The sequence below is a fragment of the Cryptomeria japonica genome, chromosome 2, assembly GCF_030272615.1.
Source record: "Cryptomeria japonica chromosome 2, Sugi_1.0, whole genome shotgun sequence".
Classification (NCBI taxonomy): Eukaryota; Viridiplantae; Streptophyta; class Pinopsida; order Cupressales; family Cupressaceae; genus Cryptomeria; species Cryptomeria japonica.
In genome coordinates, this window is record NC_081406.1 from 31,705,671 (window position 1) to 31,722,084 (window position 16,414).

General features: G+C 35.7%; 1 non-coding gene across 1 annotated transcript; it reads right to left on the reverse strand.

Annotated features, from left to right (window-relative positions):
• Positions 1-9,777: 9,777 nt before the first annotated feature.
• TRNAR-GCG (transfer RNA arginine (anticodon GCG)) lies at positions 9,778-9,849 on the reverse strand. Its single transcript has one exon. It is a non-coding gene; the product is annotated as a tRNA-Arg (tRNA).
• Positions 9,850-16,414: the final 6,565 nt, after the last annotated feature.

The window sequence follows — 16,414 nt, forward strand, 5'->3', positions numbered from 1 at the left end:
GTGTTTGAAATTTCCTCACATTGGAGAAATCATAATTGTGAACCATATCTTATTTCAACCATCCGAAAGAAGTCCTAGTGTTCCTATTGATCTCTTTTGGTCTAAGAAATTTCAATCTCTTCCACAAAGGAGCGATTCTCTTTTCCAATCTTATAAAAAATGGAAGAATGATATGATCTTATCCTTGAGTCAACCTAGATCCCCAACAATTGACATTCCTATCCTTCTTAAAGATGAAATCCTTCCCCTAACAAATAGGACTAATCTTCCTCCTAAGGAAAATCCTCAACATTATTCCCATGGATATGACTATACCTTCTTGTAAGAAGAACAACAATACTCCTCCTAAGGTTAGACTCATACCATGTCCTCATGATGGACCTGGTCTCCTTCCTACACCTAATATTCTTGCTTTATATGGCGCAGTTCTACCTCCTTGCTCTTATAGAGAGAAGAGGCCCGCCTCTCCTGTTGTCCAACCTACAAGACCACAACCTAAACCTCCAACTATCAAAGAGGAGATTGTTCCTCCTTTCATAACTATTCCTCCTCCTTCTCAGTCTTCGACTAAGACTCGATGAAATAATTGTGCGAGAGACCATCGACGAAGGTGTCGTTCTCGAGCTTGTGAAGTTGCTCCTCAAACCATTCAATCTCCCAAGAATCCAACAGTTGATATGATTCCCTTTTCTCCTAAGCAAGATGTTGAGCCTGTTAGGCCCAATATGGAAAGCTAATGTACTGAGAGGGGAGGGGTGAATCAGTACTTCAAAACATTTCTTCAATAATAACTTTATTGTTATGCATAAACCGAATAGTGTATTAACATAATATAAAGCTAAAACAAATAGATAACAATCGTACATGATTCACTCCATAACACATATATTTTGGTTACGCAAAAACTCTTGGTTAGAGAGAAAAACTGTGGTGGGGATGGTACCCACAACTTCACTACTGCAATAATAAAGAGTGCTCGGTTAGAGCTACATGTTTAGCTATTTCTGATAGCATACCCTGTTAGGAGTAACAAGATCCGTTAGATCTACCTTGCTAAAGGATTTTACAACACTTCATCTAAAATTCTGCACCTGGTTAGAGGCTTTACAATTTATAGACTTGATTAGAGTCTTTTACCTTGTTAGAGGTTTCTCTTACAACTTCAAAATATTACAATAAAACATTACAAATATCTGCAACTTTACATCTAAAATGTTATAGCAGATTCTATGTGCTCAGAATAAGATTACCTTGCTTGTAGCATACCTCGGTAAGCCATATAGTAACTTGGTAAACCCTTCTGTTTACTCTGTTCTTTGACTATTCTCTGAAAACCTTCTTCGTGACCTCTGTGTCTCTATAATAGTCATAACACTTAGTGCTTTCACATGTCTTGCTTCATATATCTCTGTATCATACTTTCTATCATGCTACATGTATCTTTGATCTCAATTCATGTTGTATAAATAGATCTCTTATGACGGTGATCTAATTCATTGCTTTGATCTTACAAATACGATTTATTGAATGAATAACCATACAAAATATTTCATTGGTTAGATGACTTCAAAATCATACACAATCTTTAAGTGCGATTTCCAATGTGATAATGGTTAGATGTGCCTCGATCTTGTAACACGTTTTCATATGCATGTCCAGGTTCAATGAATCTCGTAACATGTTTCACTCGGTGTATATTAACTCGGTGTGTCATCTTTGCTGCTCGGTAGACATGTAATGATACTCGGTAGACAACTTGGTGTATACTACGCTCTGAGACTACTTTCTTCTGTAACCAACTGGACTATTCATACTGACTGAATATTTCGATAGAGATAACCGACTAGAGTATATAGAATAACTTTGACATAAAACTAATGGAAATCTGATACGTAGTAACAATCTCCCCTTTTGACATTAGTTGAGATGTTTGACAAAAAAAACTACTTTCAAAGTTATAACTCAAAAATCTATATACTTGCAAAATTTGACTATACTGACAGTATATACAATAGTAAAAAATATGATATATCCAGATATACTCCCCTTATCGATATACTGTACAAAACTCTGATTTTGCATGCTTGGTGATCTGTTCTTGTTCTTTGCTTACTGTTCTGTATACTGCTCGGTTCACTGCTCTTGGATACTCTGCTTACTCTGCTTGGTATACTCCCCCTATATACTATACTCCGAATACTATATCACTCCCCCAATACTATATTGTATCACTCCCCAAAAACTATATCAATACTGTATCACTCCCCCTTTTTGACAAACATCAAAACTTAATTACCATTCGGGGGTGGTAACTGGTCAAAAATGGATTTGTACTTGGTCTGGGCATCGGTGAGAGCAACAGAGAGGGCATTCTTTACACTATCCATTAAATAATTCTGTGCTTGAATATCAGCCAATAATGATATTAAGCCATCTAGAGTGCTTCCCTCTTGTGTAGTAGATAGAGATGTGGCTCAGTTGATCTGTTCTTGGAAGGATGAAAGATGGGGAAGGTGTAATGTCTGAAGTGTCATCATGTCCATCCTGATCTTGTGTTCTTCATTTCTTAGGTCCAATTGTTGAGCCATGAGCTGTTGTAACCTTGTATAAAAATTCTGAACTAAATTTGGCTTTGTGGTCAACTTATTTGAGAGATCGGTGATCTCTTTCTCAATTGCCTCTGTTTTATTCTTAATGTCTTTAATGAATAAAGAAAATGTGCAGAGTTTCTGAAATAAATAATGAATGTGCTTGAGTTGAGGAGTCAACTCAGCAATAAATTTGACAAGTTTAACTTTGCCAATAGCTATAGCTTTCTGTACCTCTTCTATCATTTTTGCAGTGAGCTCTTTGTCTTTTAGCTTGCTCAAATACTCCGATGCATCTACTCCAGATGTCTCTATCTTTGTTAGGAGTTCATCCAGTTGAATGTGGATGGCTGCATCAGTTGACACTGTAGCTTCAGGTAGCATATCTATTAGGAGTGCTTTTACCTTTTGAAGTACTTTATGTTTCTTTTGAATGGCCATTTGCTTCTCTTGTTCGGCCTTTGCTTTGCACAGTTCACCGAAATCAATGAGTGCTTGCCCCTTCAATTTTTCTATGTCTACATTGGGCAACACTATTGGTTTTGACAAATCAATTTTAAAAATATGCTTTTTCACTTTCTTTTCTTTACCTTTCACCGATGGAACTAAGACAATGGCTTGTGAGGCTTGATGACCCTCGGTAGGTTGCTCAGTAGAGGCAATACTTTGATCAGTTACTTTAGCCTCTGTAGAGTCCTGTGGTGGCTCGGTACTTGGTGTCTCAGTTGCAACAGTCTCAGTGTTAGAAGGTGCTTGAGATGTCTGTTCTTGAGTAGTACCTTCTCTTGTTGTAGACTTGTGACCTTCGGTGCCTTGCTCCATGTCATGAGGAGTTTTCGGTTGAGACAGGTTGCTTGACTGGTGGATAAAGCTGAACTTGTTCCAAGACTGATTCACTAGATACAAGTTTTGCATATGCAGTGCCTTCTATCATTTCCTGTTCCGATGCCTCTGTATCCATGACATCTTCATCTATTTGAATGGTGTCAGCAGGGTCTTGTTCGGTAACATCAGGATCTTGCTCGGTGACATCGACAATTTCAACTGTAGCTTGCTCATTGGCATCCTTGATTTTAAAGATTTCCCGCCACTTTGCTTTAGTCTCATTTTTGACTTCAATATATAGCCCATTCATCAGTTTTAAGGCTCTCTGTTTGACAAGAAACATTGAATTGTAGGTTGTCAAATGTTCTTTTATTTCAGCTACTGACATGTCAGGAAAGAGATGGACCAGACTTCTTTCTCTGATTTATTTCTCCGAGTCCATTGCATACTTCCACCTATTATCAATATGCAGATACAATTCATTTGGAAGTGACTTAGCTAGTTCCAATGGAGCTAACCGGAACTTTAGAAGTGTGCAGATGACAACTTCTTCAATTTGTCTCTTCTCATCATTATTCCTGGTTTCATACTTGACATATCTAAATCCTCCAAATCCACCATATTCTTTCAGATTAGCACATAAGTTTTCAACACTATGTATATTTACCTTCTTTCTTTTGACAATCTGGAATTTGCTTGCATCCTCTGATTCAGTATCACTAGACTCTTTTGCCAAAATGAGTCTCCGAGTAGATTTCTTGTATGTCTTTGTTACCTTGGGAATAGTAACACTCTTTGTTTTCTTACTCGGTGAAGCTGTAGAAGCTCTAGTGTTAGGTCGCTTTACTGGAGTTGGAGTCGGTCAGACCCTTGATGAATCTAGTTTCTTTCTCTTCAACACTTTTCCCTTAGGCAATTCAGTGCTCAGTGTTATAGCTACCTCTTGGGCTTCAGATTACTCTTCGGTAATGGCAATGGTGCCTTTGACAGGTGTAGAGGAAGAGTCTTCTCTAAATTTCTCTGACAATGCCTTAATTATCTTTGTTGCCTTTCTTGTAGCTTTGGGTACTACAATGCTCATTTTTACCTTTTCCTTTACTTCCTCATAGGTACCATACCTAAGCTCGGTAGCATGTCTAGGAAATGTAAGAAATGCATCGATTTGCTGTTGTGTGATGTCAAAATCAATCTCGTAACCCATCAGTGACAGAGATTGAGTCCTCGGTTCCACAACATTCACATAACAGTAATCAGTGTCAACTTCAAAACATATATCATTTTTGTATTTCTCCACTAGTTGGGGTGGAATCCTATATCTGTTATGCATTTTCTCTTGAAATTTACTGAAGTAATCATTCATAATATCATTGAAATTATCACCAAACTTCTTGACGAAGTCATTTATCTGATGGGTGATTGGTCGGTGTAGCTCCCAAACAACTTTACCGACTAATGGAAATAATTTTTCAAAATAGAAAAACATGCATACAAGTAATGATCCAAACTTTAGAGTATTAGCTGAGTTGTTCTTCTTTGGCTTCCTGATGGTGTTCAGATTTTCAAATAGGTTCTTCAGCAACACCTCACATAGGTCAATTTTCATTCCCTTTTTCACAATTTTGTAAGCCAAGTCTACTGCTGCACAGGGAACACTGTTTTCCCTAGCTGATTGGAAGAAACAGTAGCCCATTACTCTAATAAAAATTTTTAATTCTTCATCAGTGACATTGTTCAATTTTAATCCTCTACAATCAGATTCCACTCCGGTTAAACTGATCAATTCCTTTTGTGATATCATCTTCTGGGCTCGAGCATGATCATAAATGGGGTAACCGGTAATCAGATGAATGATTTCCTTGGTAATCTTAAATGGTTGCTCTTCTAACCACATGAAATCATCATGAACTCTACTCTGAACAAACTTGACCCATTGGGGTTTGAACACATGGGGATAGGTTAGGGCTTCAGTTAGTCCCTTGATCTTGATGTGCTCACACTTGCTATTCAGTTTACCATCGATACACAACTCATCATAGGTGTCTTTGATTTCAACATGACCGAGTTCTTCAACACGACATTTGGTGAAGAATCTCACATCCTCGACTAATAATACTCTATCCAGGATGAGTGAAAAGGCGGTTTTGTCATCCGGTTCAGAAGCAACTTTGGGAGTCAAAGAGTATTTTAGTGAGGGCTTCTCTACAATCTTGACAACTATGGGATCTTGGATCTTGGGCGCCATTGTAGATTTTGAATAAAACCTAACAAAGGATCCTTAGGGTTTCAGGTTTTCAAACGACTGATGCTTTATACTTAGCAGATAATGGCAACTAGATAAGATCGGTAAACCAGCTTAACAATGTGTTGAGATTGATGTAAATACCTTGAATTTGCTTTGAAGGAGGTTTGATCGTCTTAGAATTGCTTGCTCTGCTCTCTCAAAAACTTGGTAAGTGAAAATGACTGCGAAAATACTTTTAAGTACACAAAATACCTTATCGGGCTCCGTGCGGGTTAGGTCAAAAATATTAAATGCACTCGATTCCTCTTTAACCGATTTACTCTCCTTTTTCTATTTTAACCGAGTAACCAAACTTCCTTCATTTACCGACTTGACAGGCTTCCTGTATTCACCGACTTGACAGGTTTCCTGTAAAGTGCTACAAAAGACTTTGACAGAATTTCAAACTTACTAATACATCTTAATTATGCAGATTTTGAATTAAGTACATAATAAAATAGGAATTGTTAAGATTTAGCCTTGAGAGAATGCAATCCCTTCATACCTTTACCGATTAATTTGGAATAGGTGCACCTAACTCGGTAGGTAAGGTGCTTTCTTCATTTGACACAATTTCCTTCTTTTTCCAAATCATCTTTAATTTTTCTTTTATTTCTTCAGTGTCTTTTTGAGGTTGATCTCTACAATCTCTAGCTAAGTGTCCAACTTTGTGACAATGAAAACATACCATACTAGGATTTCTCCATGATCTTCGGTTGTTCATCCCAAACCTTATAAAACAGTTGGCACTTATATGTCCATATCTCCCACAACATTCACACCATATCCTTGTATTGTAATCCCATGGTACTGCAGAATACTGTTGGTAAGGATCTGTGTGTGTTCGGTAACCTCTAGCATTTGCTCGGTGTGCATACCACATATAGTTCTTTTGCTTAAACCAGCACTTCTCGGTACTATGTTGATATCTATTGCAATTTTTACAAAACCCTTTGAATTTTGCCTTCTGATAATTGTTAACAGACTTTGTCCTACATTGATTAGATGTGTGACCAGATTTATTGCAGTTGTAACAATAACCGTTGGACTTAGTGACATTCGGTTGCTTACCTTTTCTGATTTGGCATATGTTAGTAGTGTGACCTTGATTTCCATAGTAGTTGCAAATAGGCTTCTTTCTTTTGATGTTCTTCTTGATTCCAGCTTGCTTTGATGATTCTCCTTTCTCAGTAGTATGAATTCCCTTCTCGGTAGAGTCTTTTCCTTTGTAAAAGAGTCCTGCATCTTTGTTGGGTCTTATTGTATTCAGTTGCTCATCCAACATCTTTGATGCTTCATAACTCTTCTTCAATGTTTCTTTGGATTTCTTTTCTGTTTCAAGTTCATTGGTCAACCTTGATACTTCAAGTTTCAATGCTTGATTCTCATTATTTTTCAGATCTGCTTCATGATGTGCATAACCTAGTCGATCTGACAGGTTTTGTTGAATTCCAGTCAACCTTGTGATTTCATTATTCTTATCAGATATTAAGACTTCAAGTTGTTGTTTCTCTCTTTCTAGATCTCTTACTTTATCCTTAGTTGTCCTCAATGCATCAAGATTTTCAGTCATCTGTGTGCTGAAATGTTCATGATCTCTTTTCATTGCTTTTAGTTGATCAGCCAGTGCTTTGTTCTTTTCTTTCAATACTCCAATCATTTCTCCAGTCTCTTCAGATATACTATTCTCAGATGATGTCTCAATTTGTTCCACTAACTCTTGAGAGTCCTGCAAATCATCAGATAATCTTCTTCTCACGTTCAGAGATTTTTGCATTTGCCTTTGCATGTCTGCAATCACTTGATTAGCATGATCCAACTCTTCTTGTAGATACACAATTCTCCAAGATTTTTTATAGCCTTCCATTGATAAGATCTTTCTCTTTAGGCAGTTAAACCCTTATCCAAGATTCAAGATTTGATACCAATTGTTAGCCCCAATATGGAAAGCTAATGTATTGAGAGGGGAGGGGTGAATCAGTACTTCAAAACATTTCTTCAATAATAACTTTACTGTTATGCATAAACCGAATAGTGTAGTAACATAATATAAAGAGAAAACAAATAGATAATAATCATACATGATTCACTCCATAACACATATATTTTGGTTATGCATAAACTCTTGGGAAGAGAGAAAAACTATGGTGGGGATGGTACCCACAACTTCACTACTGCAATAATAAAGAGTGCTTGGTTAGAGCTACATGTTTAGCTATTTCTGATAGCTTACCCTATTAGGAGTAACAAGATATGTTAGATCTACCTTGCTAAAGGATTTTACAACACTTCATCTAAAATGCTGCACCTAGTTAGAGGCTTTACAATTTATAGACTTGATTAGAGTCTTTTACCTTGTTAGAGGTTTCTCTTACAACTTCAAAATATTACAATAAAATATTACAAATATCTGCAACTTTACATCTGAAATGTTATAGCAGATTCTATGTCCTCAGAATAAGATTACCTTGCTTGTAGCATACCTCGGTAACCCATATAGTAAGTCAGTAAACCCTTCTATTTACTCTATTCTTTGACTGTTCTCTGAAAACCTTCTCAGTGACCTCTGTGTTTCTGTAACAGTCATAACACTTAGTGCTTTCACATGTCTTGCTTTATATATCTCTGAAGCATCCTTTTTGTCATGCTACATGTATCTTTGATCTCAATTCATGTTGTATAAATAGATCTCTTATGATGGTGATCTAATTCATTGCTTCGATCTTACAAATATGATTTATCGAATGAATAACCATACAAAATATTTCATTTTTTAGATGACCTCAAAATCATACACAATCTTTAAGTGCAATTTCCAATGTGATAACGGTTAGATGTGCCTCAATCTTGTAACATGTTTTCATATGCATGTCCAGGTTCAATGAATCTGGTAACACGTTTCACTCGGTGTATATTAACTCGGTGTGTCATCTTTGCTACTCGGTAGACATGTAATGATACTCGGTAGACAACTTGGTGTATACTACGCTTTGAGACTACTTTCTTCTGTAACCGACTGGACTGTTCATACCGACTGAATATTTCAGTAGAGATAACCAACTAGAGTATATAGAATAACTTTGACATAAAACTAATGGCAATCTGATAAGTAGTAACAAAGCCTACATCTCCAAATCATAAGTTGTACAAAACATGTGATGGTTTTACTCCTATTCGTGTTCGTGGTCCTCTTTCTATAAATCTTGATGAAGAAATGAGTGAAAATGTTATTCATGATGGAAATACAACTTGTAATGCTTCTGATAGTGATTATGAATATGTTGATGTGGACAAGCATTTATCAATTGAAATTTCACAAACCCTAATCCTAGCTCCTAGAATTGAACAAAGTGACTTACCACATGAGCATATTTCTTGTTTGGATCTTGTGATAGCTTCATCTGCTGTGATTGATGTTGCTCCTCTAGCATGTTTCTCTCCTTCCTGAAATAGTGATCAAAAAGATCGGGAGGTTGATGTCGTGCTAGATTAGCAATTTTAGCATTGTAGATAGTCTCTCTCTCTCTCTCTCTCTCTCCTTTCTTTCTCTTTTGTGAACATTCTTCTGTGTATCCCTATTCTTATTTATTTTTACCTCAATGTCTACTTGAGGATGATGCAAAGCATTGAGATCTCTTTTGGTCTCTTTCATGTTGACTTGAAAGACATCCTCTCCTCCCTTTCTTCTAAGGTAGTGTCCTGTCTTTGGGGAATGATGATTATTATATGCACATATACATATATGATATACATGAGTTATCATACAACATATTGACCCCAAGGAAAGAGAAAATAGCTCATGTTTTGTGTTCATTATCCTTGGGTTTATTCCTCGACTGGGGGCTAAATCCTTGTGATAACGTGCTCCCTCTCTTCTCTCTCTCTTGGGTGTATCCTTCCTTAAAGAAATCACTCCCGATAAAGTGTGCGCGATCGATTTAACTTAGCTTTAAGCCATTCCCCACTTAGTTCATTCCCCTCTCACCAACCTTATGAGCTTCTTGGGAGGGTAGGCCTACTAAAGGTTTTATCTTATAGCAAGAATTGAAATAAAGCATTCAAATAGTGAGTTTTGTTGAGACATGGACCAGCTAGGACTTGAACCTAGGACCTTCCATACGCAGTTGGAGTGCTCTACCACTGAGCTACTGGCCCCTCTTGGACCAGTCCATCGTTGGTCTGGGTGTGGCTTATTTCCACCAACACCCCCCCTTAAGCCACACCTCTTGTGTGCTTGGGGCTCCTAGTCTGGACCTAGCTCTGATACCATGTAAATGTTTGTTCAATTTACAATTCAATATGCAAGATGTATTCTAATTTTATTCTTTATATCTATGTATTTTATCTCTATTATAATTCTGACTATCTTCTTTGTTTGGCAGGTAAGAGGAGTATTTATCGATTTCAATTTCTCAAATGCCAAATGATATATATATATATATATATATATATATATATATATATATGAGAGGGGAGGATCAAGCAGTGCCTTGACCAGTCATGTCTTATGGACATGACCGATCAAGACACTACTTGATCGCACCCTTTGGTATATAATATCAACCGCTGTTAAACATATTTGTTAGCCCAATATTAATTGAAGTTCACGTAACATATTTACTAACCCAATATTAATCGGGGCTCACGTAACATATTAACATATTAACCGATATGCCAATCGATATTAATGATGGCATTTGGCATTGCAAATTAACCGAAGTGAATCGGTGTCTATGTTAACTAACACCGATCACTAACTAAGGGTTATATTCATTAATCGGTGCATACTATGCCACCCGATAGCAATATAATAATCTCTTGTTGAGAACACATCCGATATAGATCGTGATAGATGGTTAATTAGATAACTATCGTTGATTACCAATAAGCCATGATATGATTATCAATATTAATGGTATCAGAGCCATGTCAATTGTTGGGGATCTAGGTTGACTCAAGGAGAAGAGAGTATGCATGCTCCACAGGAAATGTTATATGCGCTAAAACTTTTCTTTGTATTTTCAAGGCGTGAACCTGCAAAAAAAATTGTTAGAATGAGTGGGCTGCCCCACGGCTGGCACCAGAAATGTACACCTGAAAGTGTGGATCAGCCAAACAAGAGCAAACATATCAAGCATACCAATGAAACATAACAAAATAAAGATCTACATGACTAAACAAGTTAATCATCCATCTCCTAAGATTGTTCCATTGTTCTCTAACTCCAAGGATCCTTCAAATCAAGGCAACTCTCAACTTGGATGAGCACTTGATCTCTAGGATGACTACCCAAAGAATGAGGGATAGATGGTCAAAGATCTAAATTCAAGTGCCACTAAGATACTATCACGATATTGATATGAAACTAGTTATGATATGGTGCAAGATGATGAGATTATGATGATATTTAAATTAGCATGAAAATGATATTAAGATGATATACTACTAACATGATATGCTTATGATATGCTAAACATGATTATTAACTACTACAATTCTCCTAAATGACTAATCTTACAAAGATGAAGCAAATAAGACTCCCTGATAACCCGCACACAAGAAATTAACTATAGCTTGGATGCAAATAACTGGGGGTTTAGATTATGAAGAAATGGGAGCTATTTATAGAAGAAATGGTCAATTGGATGGCCAAGATTGAATTGGCCTAAGAAGGGCTAGGATTTAATGATTTTCAATCCATGTGATATTTTCAACCGAATCCCATGTTAACAAGTGTCACCATGAGATTTAATCTTGAGAGGAGAGGGAAGAAGCATTAAATGTTTGAGTAGACATGGTGGTCAGTCCCATGTGGGCGAGGTTATTGGATAAAGCTATTATCCAAGGATAAAGACTTTTTCCAATGGACAAACTCTTGTGCAAAGGTTAGTGTGTTGAGATGTGAAGTCTTGTAAGAGCAATAAATGCTTTTTGAAGACTTTGGAGGTTAACTTGTTTGAAGGGATAAAACCCTTAATGGCTTATGTAAGAGCCTTTAATGGTTATTGAAGTCTTTGAGGGTTTGAGAAGTGACTTGTTTTAGCTTAGGAATGTGACAATGTTTTGGATAGGATTTGATTTAATTAAGTGGGATTTAGGAGGTTCTCGAAGAATGATTAGGATGCAAGTGGATCTTGTAGGATAATGCAAGTGGGAGGGTAATTTATAAATAAATATTGATTTATTTATATCAGAAGATGAATTTAATTAAATATAAATTGAACTAAATGTGGAAGGAGGATTTAATCAAATAAATAGGATTTATTCAATTAACAGAAGAAAGGTTAATTAATCAAATATTAAATTTTATTAATAGTTGAATAGAAGAAAGGATACATTAATTAAATCTTAATTTAATGAATGGATGGATAAATGGTAATTAAAAAAATAAAATTCATTTAATTAAGTGGACAGAAATAGGTGTCTACAGATACAGTTAAGGATTCCTTTTCCGTTTTGAGTATGTTTTCTTCTCATGTGATTTAGTTCGTGAGAAATTAACCATAGATTTAGGGTTTGGAATGAGAATTCTCATCTAAATGTTCAAGAACATTTCCCTAGTCAAGTTTCCATTTGCTTGCATTGCACACACCCCCATTTAAAAATAATCCTTCCACCTTTTCCCTTATCAGGCCTTCTTGGCTTGTCATTTTCAGTCCTTCCCATCTCAGGGTTATTTTTGAGAGAGTTCTTTCCTTTAGGTTATGGAGGCCTAATGTTGATCAAGTCCTTTCCAAAATTGAAAAAAAAAAGTTGTTGAAAATCTAGCAGAAAAGGCTAAAAGTTAAGAAATTCTGTTGAAAGTCGATAAAATTTCAAAAACTGAGGCAAATCCATGGACTCATGGAATTTCTAAAATTCCTTGATAGGGTGAAAATCCTTAAGTTTTCAAAAGTTAGGGAAATCCATGGACTCATGGAATTTTTGAAATTGCTTGACAGGGTGAATATCCCCATGTTTTCAAAAGTTAGGGAAATCCATAGACACATGGGATTCCCAAAATTCCTTGACAGGGTGAAAATCCTTAAGTTTTGAAAAGTTAGGGAAATCCATGGACTCGTGGAATTCTCAAAATTCCTTCATAGGCTGAAAATCCCTAAGTTTTCAAAAGTTAGGGAAATTCATTGACTCGTGGTATTCCCTAAATTCCATTAGGAACACAAATTCTTGAAATTCTAGGAGGAGGCTAAATTCTCAAAATTCTACGAGGATCCCAAATTCCTAATATTCCATGAGGATCTCAAATTCTTGAAATTCCATGAGGAGCCCAAATTTCCAAAATTCTATTAGGAGCTTAAATTCTTGAAATTCCACGAGGAGCCCAAAATCTCAAAATTCCATGAGGAGCCCAAAATACCGTAATTCCATGAGGAGACAGTTGGTACCTTAAATTTTTGTAAAATTAAAGTGCCTTTGCATCTTTAGTCGATGATAGTAACTAGAAATGGTCCTTGTCACATCTACCCAAACCTTCTTTGGTGATTAAAATTTTGTAGCTTGATGATAGTCATGTGAAATCCTTTGATGAACACTTTTTGTTACATATATGAGCTTGCTTTCTAAATTTCATAGCTCTAGGATCAACTTTGATATGTTTTTTAATACATTTTCGCTTCAGGAAGACTTAAGGCAAATTTGAAAATTCTAAGAGCAATCCAGTCCATGTTTTGGCTTAAAATGCATACAGTTTTAGTTGCAAGACATTATGAGTTGAAATGGTTTGAAAATGATTTTTTTAAAGTCGAGTCCATTAGGGGAACCCAACATATATAATGGCTTTATAAGTTTTAATTGGCCAATCTTGCAAAATTAGATATTTAGTGCTAGTATATTTGAATTTACTCTTCTGAAAGGGTTCACAACATTGAAATGATAGTTGCTCTAAAGTGCCAATGATGTTGCAGTTCATTATTAAAATATGAGAGAACAAAAATCATTTCCAGTTTATTTTGATTTTTAAATTTAATGATTATTTGACTCATTTAGTGATTCAAATAATAGCATGGATAAACTATTCATGGGCGAGGGTATAATCTTGTGAGAAAATTAAATTTACACTTTTCAGTGAATTGCTTATTGAGGATATGTTGGCTTATGAAAGTAAAAAGACAAACTATTTAAATAATTATTTTAATGATTTAAATACACTATTATAATGGCTAATCTTTTTCTCCTTTAGGACATGTGAAAATCTATGGAGGAAACAATGTGAAGGTTTAGTACAAGTGGTTTTACATATTTGTGTAGATTAATGATGGGGGCCTTGAGGTTATGTGTGCATTTGTGCAAGGGTTAGTTGGGATGTCGTCCTCCTTTGACCTCTTTACTGACTTGATCATTTTCAGTGAGTGATGCAAAAAAAAAGAGATCACTTCTTTGTTCCTTGATATCCATGTGTCTCAATAGCACAATTTTTAATAAGGACTGGGAAGAACATCTTGCAAAATATTGATGTATGATCAATTTTGTGTGGGTTAGCAGGGTGTTGACTAAGGTCTATATGCACAAAATAACTTTAGTGCACAATAATTTTCTTTAATCCATGTGGTTTCATTATGCCTTTGCATGTGATGTAAATGGAAACCATACTCCATGTTGTGCAAGTGTGGTGTTCTTGGTCATTAGCTTGATTTCTTGATGTTACTTTGGAGAAAACTATTGCACATCAACTAGAGTAAGACAATCATAGGATGGAGTGATAGGGTAGGGAGTAAAAATGTTATAAGGCATAATTTTGTACATGTTACATATTTCCACCATCTAAACGCTTTTGAGCTGTAATTTGTTTGTTATTTGGATATTAAGAAGTCAATGGTAGAGATTATCTTAGTGATATTATTTATATTGGTAGTTTTTTTCATTGATGTCAACCCTCAACTTGTGTGTTGTCATTAATGTTATTTATATTATGGAGAGGAAATTGGAGATTGTTGTAAGTATAGTTATGATGTTGTCCATTAGTGTCAACCGATAGTGTAGTGTTGTCATTGATGTTACTTTGTGCAGTTGTGTGCATAGCTATGGCAGAGACTGCTATGATGGATATTATTGGAATTATTGTCATTAATGACTTCTTTTTGCCATTAATGACATGCTAACGACAAATCTTATAAAAATATATGTTGATTGATTTCAACTCTTAGCTTATGTTGCTATTGTTGATGAAGTATATGTTGTTGTTGATTGTCGCTAATGATCAACTTTTATTGGAGATTGATGTCTCAGGTGGTGACAAGGTGTTGTCATTCAAATAAATGCGCAAAAGGTTGATGAAGATTCAGATGAATGTGTAGATGTATAATGTGTGAAGGTGTCTCTTGTGGATGTCCACCCTTTTGATGATTATATCCATATGTAATGAGTTGTGGTATGATCTTGATTATTTTGTATGGCTATTAAAAATGATAGTGTTGTTGTTCATATTTGACAAGATAGGTGGTATCATGATGATATCATATTTAGATGAGGACTCGAATCATTAATTTGAGAATCAAAAGCATTAAGATGAGGATTAGAAGCATTAAGATGAGGATTGGAAGCATGATGACAAAGTGATATTTTTTGGATGCTCTTGTGTATACTTCTAGTTGTTGTAGTATCTCTTTCATTGCTTTGAGTGAATAAAATGTTGTTAAGGCGTTCAGAAGTTGATTAAGAGTGTAATTACATAAGAAGTATGTTGAAGACAATTCGGAAGAACAATCCATAGTCCTTCGCATTCCTTTGCATTGGAAAATATGGTCTTGCAATCTTTGACATAATATTTATGCTTTGTGGATGTTGCACTCCTATCTTTTTAGGTCCCTAGTGTTGCAGTTGATGTTTTTGGTGATGAAAGAATGTTGGTAGTGTGTTGATTGGTTAGGGTTGGTCCTGAGAATTCTCTACATTAATGTTCCTATTATTGTCGCTTGGAGGATATGCTTATAATTTTTGTGTAGTATCTCAATTTAGATTTAAAGTGATGAAATATTCTAGAAGTATGTCTATCAATTTTTATCTCATGGATGTGTTTCCTGACACTCAAATAATGAAGAATTCTGTGTTAGTTTGGTTCTTTTCCAACTTGCTTTGGCTTGATAGTATGGAAGAAGTGTATGACAATTTTGTTGAGGGTTAATGTAATGTCTCTATGTGGCCTACATGATGTTAGATGATTTATTTGGTGTTGAGTTTCAAGGTAATTTATAATTATTTGAGTGATAGGGCCTGTTCCCTTGCTTGTGGTATATCTTTTGGGGTCTCCACTAGTATTGGAGTTTGTGTTGAGTTCTATTTGGGTCCTACTATGTCGTGTGAGGATCCACATTGCGTGAATTCATTTGGAATAAGTGTTTTTGGGAAAGTTAGTTATGTGCTATACATTTTGCCTACACATTACTTTGTTGGTGACTTTAGAGGATGTGCACCAACATGTGTGATGTTTGGGACTGCATTGGATGATATGTTATGATGTTTTTGGTCCTCTCTATCTCTAGGATAGGACCACTTTCATCGATATTATGTTTTCATGGCCAACTTGTTTAGATCACTCCCGGTACCCTGTTCTGGCTGAGCTAATTGATGTTTTGTAATGATGTAAATGATATATATATGTAGTGTCATAAATTGTACACCCTTTCTAGGATGGTATAATTTCACACTTAGGTTAGCACCCACCTTAGTGTGTTTTGCATCTTGCATTTCTCATTCCCCTTTAAGCATTTAATTAATTAATTAA